This window comes from Aotus nancymaae, unplaced genomic scaffold (genome assembly GCF_030222135.1).
Source record: "Aotus nancymaae isolate 86718 unplaced genomic scaffold, 86718_ANA_hifiasm-v0.15.2.pri h1tg000014l, whole genome shotgun sequence".
NCBI classification, from domain to species: Eukaryota; Metazoa; Chordata; class Mammalia; order Primates; family Aotidae; genus Aotus; species Aotus nancymaae.
The window spans coordinates 69,309,879-69,316,073 of record NW_026988425.1 but is presented as its reverse complement, the minus strand read 5'-3'; the positions used below and the strand labels follow the sequence as shown (position 1 = coordinate 69,316,073).

General features: G+C 39.6%; 1 pseudogene; it reads right to left on the bottom strand.

Moving 5' to 3' along the window:
* Nucleotides 1-2,295: 2,295 nt before the first annotated feature.
* Nucleotides 2,296-2,375, bottom strand: LOC135275037 (U6atac minor spliceosomal RNA; annotated as a pseudogene).
* Between the last annotated feature and the right edge of the window lie 3,820 nt (nucleotides 2,376-6,195).

Genomic DNA, 6,195 nt, shown 5'->3' with positions numbered 1-6,195 from the left:
AGAGCGCTAACATAGGGACTAATTTTACAAACATCATAGCACAGCGTCTGATTTTACTTAATCCACAAATTACAGTACAAGATGAACCTCATTCCCACCAAATTCTAGGTGATAAATTAACGTGTAGTTTTCACCAGTTTGGTAAATACCTACTAAGCCAGTGGAAACTACCTTTTTTTAAAAAAGTAAGGATAACTAATTGATGGAAACTACAACCTATGGAGGAAAGCTAAGATTAAATTGGAAAACAAGGAGAAGCCAGGTAGCCATTCCCTCTGAGAGAAAGTATTAAAAATGGGTGAGAGAAATGGAAGAGTAATTTGGATTAAGCAGAAGAAAAGGTTTCTTGGCAACAAGTAGGCCTATGTTTGAGGACTAAGGAGAAATTATTTTCATGGACTGCTTTGATCATTCAAACAATGGCTTAATATTTGAAAGTTGTTTGTTCAAACAAACTGACTGGATTTAAAAAAATATATATGATAAATTCAGAGTCCCCATGTTGACTGGAAATTAGCTCTATGTTAACCTCCATCCTTTTCAAATATTTCAGTTTTTCTTCATCTTTTTCCAGATAGCTTTTCCAATGTTGCTGTTATACAGTCCCTGATAGGTGCTTTGGGGGTCTTCAACTATTATTAGGCACAGTTAAGACTTTCTTTTTGTTAGGTAGGATTAAGACATTTTTTTCTTTCATAAAGCCCCAGAGCAAATTGTCACCTATGTTAAGCCTAAAGATGAAATGAAGGTGGCCTCCTAGTAGCCAGATACAGATTCAATCCATGAACACGGGGGCAGGTGCAGAATTTAAAATTATGCCAAGACTGAAGAGGCGCACACAGAGAGCTTCTGACACTTCAGCACATGAGCCATGGCAGAGCCTCCACAGGCTGCACTCGGCTTACGCAGTCATGTTGTAGGCCATGTTTTCAGGGGGACCACAAAATTCCTTTGCATGCAAGTTAGAAGTTGTAATATGACCTGTAATAATAAATTTTTTATTTTGTTTATCACGTCAACACAGAACATCACTAATACATGCTTTAGATGAACCTCCTTTTCCCTTTCCTGACTAATCAACTAGCTGAAATATAAGAAAATTGTACATACGATTGCGTTCTTTAAGAAATAAAGACTACTGACTAAAACTCATTGTAGTTAGCCAACAACAACAACCAAGCAGTTGTCAGTTGCTTTCAAGATGACTTGCTTAAATTAATTTAGCTATTATTTTTATTGATTGTGGTAAAAAGAGTTAAAACACGAGATCTACTCTTATTATTTTTTTTTGAGATGGAGACTCTGTCGCCCAAGCTGGAGTGCAGTGGCGTGATCTTGGCTCACTGCAACCTCCACCTCCCGGGTTCAAGCGATTTTCCTGCCTCAGCCTCCCAAGCTGGGACTAGGCGCATGCCACCACGCCCGGCTAATTTTAGTAGAGACAAGGGTGCCACCATATTGGCCAGGTTGGTCTCGAACTCCTGACCTCGTGATCTGCCCACCTCAGCCTTCCAAAGTACTCGGATTATAGGTGTGAGCCACCATGCCCGGCCACAAGATCTACTCTCTTAAAAGATATTTAAGTGTGCAACACAATATCATCAACTATAGGCACAACATAGTACAACAGATCTCTGGAACTTACTCATCTTGCAGAGCTGAAACTTTACACCCATTTTACCCTCCTCCCAATCCCTGCAACCATCATTGTACTGTCTGCTTCTATGAGTCTCACTGCTTTAGATACCTCGTATAAGTGGAATCATGCAGTATTTGCCCTTTTGGCTGGCTTCTTTCACTTAGCATAATGTCCTCAAGGTTCATCCATGCTGTAGTGTATGAGAAGGACTTCCTCTTTTTTCAGACTGATAGTCCATTGTATATATATACCACATTTTCTTTATTTATTCATCAACATTTAGGTTGTTTCCACATCTTAGCTGTTGTGAATAGTGGTGCAATGAACATGGGAGTGCAGGCATCTCTTCAATATACTGATTTCAATTCTTTTGAAAAAATACCCAGAAGTGGGACTGCCGAACCATATTATAGTTCTAGTTTTATAAAAACTTTTATTTTAACTTCAGGAGTACATGTGCAGGTTTGTCACATAGGTAAGTGTGTGTCACGGAGGTTTGTTGTACAGATCATTTCATCACCCATGTATTAAGCCTAGTACTCAATAGGTATTCTTCCTGATCCTCTCCCTCTTCCCACCCTCCACCTTCCGATAGGCCTCAGTCTGTGTTATTTTCCCTTATGTGTCCACGTGTTCTCATCATTTAGCTCCCACTTATAAGTGAGGACACACGGTATTTGATTTTCTGTTCCTCTTGTCAAGGGGAATGCTAACCTCCTCACCTTTTATACAATACTCTATTTTAATTTTTTGAGAAAACTCCATACTTTTTTCCGTAATGGCTATGCTAATTGCCATTCCCTCTAACAGTGACTAGGGTTTTCTTTTCTCCCTGCCAGCACTTGTCATCTTGTATCTTTTTGATAATAGCCGTTAGAACCGTTTCGAGGTGGTATTTCATTGTGGATTTGATTTGCATTGTCTTGATCATTGGTGACATTGAGCATCTTTTCATATACTGGTTGGCCATTTGTATGTCTTCTTTGGAGAAATGTCTATTAAAGTCCTTAGCCCATTTTTAAAATGACTTACTAGGTTTTTTGCTGAGTTGTAGGAGTTTCTTATATATTTTGGATATTAACCACTTATCAGATACATGGTTTGTAAATATTTTCTCACATTCTGTAGGTTACCTTTGTACTCTGCTGATGGTTTCCTTCACTATCCAGAAGTTATATATTTATTTCTTTTTTTCTTTTTTTTGAGACGGAGTTTCGCTCTTGTTACCCAGGCTGGAGTGCAATGGCACGATCTCGGCTCACCGCAACCTCCGCCTCCTGGGTTCAGGCAATTCTCCTGCCTCAGCCTCCTGAGTAGCTGGGATTACAGGCACGCGCCATCATGCCCAGCTAATTTTTTGTATTAGTAGAGACGGGGTTTCACCATGTTGACCAGGATGGTCTCGATCTCTTGACCTCGTGATCCACCCGCCTTGGCCTCCCAAAGTGCTGGGATTACAGGCTTGAGCCACCACGCCCGGCCCTATATTTATTTCTTTAGAGACAGAGTCTCACTCTGTTTCCCAGGCTGGAGTGCAGTAGCATAATTTCAGCTCACTGCAACCTCCGCCTCCTGGATTCAAGCAATTCTCCTGCCTCATCCTCCCCAGTAGCTGGGATTACAGGTGTGCACCACCACATCCAGGGGTTTCACCATGTTGGCCAGGATGGTTTCAAACTTCTGACCTCAAATGATCCACCTGCCTCAGCCTCCCAAAGTGCTGGGATTACAGACGTGAGCCACTGCTCTTGGCCTGCAGAAGCTTGTTAGTTTGATGTAGTCCCACTTGTCTATTTTTGCTTTTGTTTCCTGTGCTTATAGTGTCATATCTATGAAATCATTGCCAAGACCAATGTCATGATGCTTTTTCCTGTTTTCTTTAGAAGTTTTATAGTGTCAGGTCTTACACTCAAGTCTTTAACCCATTTTGAGTTGAGTTTTGTGTAAGATGTAAGGTAAAGGTTCAATTTTATTCTTTTGTGTGTGGATATAAAGTTTTCCCAGCACCATTTGTTGAACAGACTATCTCTTCCTTGTTATGTATTCTTGGCACCCTTGTTGAAGATGAGTTGACCATATATTTGTGGATTTATTTCTGGGCTCTCTGTTCTGCTCAGTTGGTCTATATGTTGGTCTTTATGCTCATAACATATTGTTTTGATTTCTGTAGTTCGTGATATATTTTGAAATCAGGAAGTGTGGTGCCTCCTGCTTTCTTTCTTTCTCAAGATTGTTTTGGCTATTTGAGGTCTTTTTGGTTTCACATGAATTTTATAATTATTTTTCTATTTCAGTAAAAAAATGCAACTGTTTTTAGTAGATAAGATTATTTTTTAATGCAACTGTTTTTAGTAGATAAGACTTATTTGTCATGTGTGTTTGAGATCAGGAAGGAAGAAACTAAGCACGTACCCTTTGGGGAACTAGTATAAATCAGCCTTTGAATGAAATTCCAATGTGCCAGCTATTTTCAACCCAAATGATGATCAACAGTCAGTAAAAGTTCAAACTTTTCAGGGTTGCAAGTGACTGATATCAAACTTGAGCTTAAGCCAAAAGGGAAATTTATTATCAGGACATGAAGACTTCTTCCAGAATACATGGAGGGCCAGGGTGGGGAGGATTAAAGGCAGGAGCTTGAATGCTACTGCCCAGTCTCTCTCTCTGCTAGCTGACTTTCCTGTGGTGGTAAACAAGCCACCAACAATTCTAAGTTTTACATGTTACTGTTAAATAAAAATAAAATAAAATAATGTGCTCCACAAAATTGTAGGAAGAGGCCCAGAGGCCAGGGGTAGGATCTTGTCATAACAGGACTGTTCTCAATGCAGCCATAGGGATAGAGAAGGGAGAAGCAGTTTTCAGAAAAAGGGATGCCGAATCCACAAAATAATAGGTATCCACAAAAGAGTAAAACAAAACAAAAGAAAGCTGGATTCAGTGATGTCTTTGATTGTAAATTTTCTCATATGGAAACTGGTGATATACACTAAGAATTATTGTAGAGATTGGCCGGGCGCGGTGGCTCAAGCCTGTAATCCCAGCACTTTGGGAGGCCGAGGCGGGTGGATCACGAGGTCAAGAGATCGAGACCATCCTGGTCAACATTGTGAAACCCCGTCTCTACTAATACAAAAAAATTAGCTGGGCATGGTGGCGCGTGCCTGTAATCCCAGCTACTCAGGAGGCTGAGGCAGGAGAATTGCCTGAACCCAGGAGGCGGAGGTTGCAGTGAGCCGAGATCGCGCCATTGCACTCCAGCCTGGGTAACAAGAGCGAAACTCCGTCTCAAAAAAAAAAAAAAAAAAAAAAAAAAAAAAAAAAAAAAAAAAAAAAAAAAAAAAAGAATTATTGTAGAGATCAAATATTATAAAATATATATAATACATAAAGGATATATTTAAATGGTAGCTGTTATTAAATTATACCAACCATATTATATGTCTTTATCACTAGTGTTTTACTCCTAATAATAATTTTATATGAGTGCATGTATAGGGTATGTTTTTCATATAATTATTAAATCAGAATGAATGACTTCATATTAGAACATTAACAGACTTTAAAAGCCACAGTTAGCAAAAGAGGGAACTAAGTTAAAATATAATTACAGAACTGCATTTCAAGAGATTAGCTAGGAATGGTTCCCATTAAAGATTATAGAGTAGTTCAGCTGCATCAGAGAGAAGAGCTGAAATATAGAGTGTAGTGAAATTGAGAAGACTGAAGAAAAGGGGAACTGGAAATTATAAAGCAGAAATAGAAAATAAAATAATTAGGAACTGCCCAAAAGAAGTAGTAGTATTCTGATCCCATATCAAGGATTGTTGAATGACATCATCTGTTAAGGCCTAGGAACACTGGGAATAAGAAAGTGGTGATTTAGCGAGAAGGCTTTCAAAGAGTAATGATGGCAGGAAAAGGATGAGAGATTAAGTGATCTATCTGCCCAGGTTGTCGCAGTGAGTCAGAAACAAAGTCCAGACTAAAGAGATCCCTACGTCCAGCTAGGTACTCAATCCTTTGCAGACAACAGCCTTGGAAATTAACCAAATGACTAGACTAGCAGCAAAAAAAAAAAAAAAAAAAAAAAAAATGAGATGGTGCAGCCCAAAGCAAGACGCCCGCAGATGGATAACTGTGAAGGAGATTGGGGACTGTTCATGTTTGCACAATAGCCTTTGGAGTGACACTGTTATCTCAGCTCCCTTCAGGCTTACTCTAAAATACGCCATGACTAACATCTAGTCAGTAGATCATAATGAAATGCCATTTAACATCCCTCACTGCTTGCATCAAAGGGAAAAGTACTGCCAGGTCCAGAACCGTTGGTGTGTCTGTCATTAAGTAGTGGTGACGCATGGGCACGTAACATCAGCCTCTTCCCTGACGGCAGAGAAATGAAGTGTAAAGAGCCTTATTCCTTAGTGCCTTAGAATAGATCTAAAACAGAAAAGTCTGCCAGCCACATGCAGTGACACAAGAGGATATAAATAAGTACAGTGGAAGAGAAAACTGCAAGCTAGGCATTGTTTACTTATCTGTGGTGCCTCCTG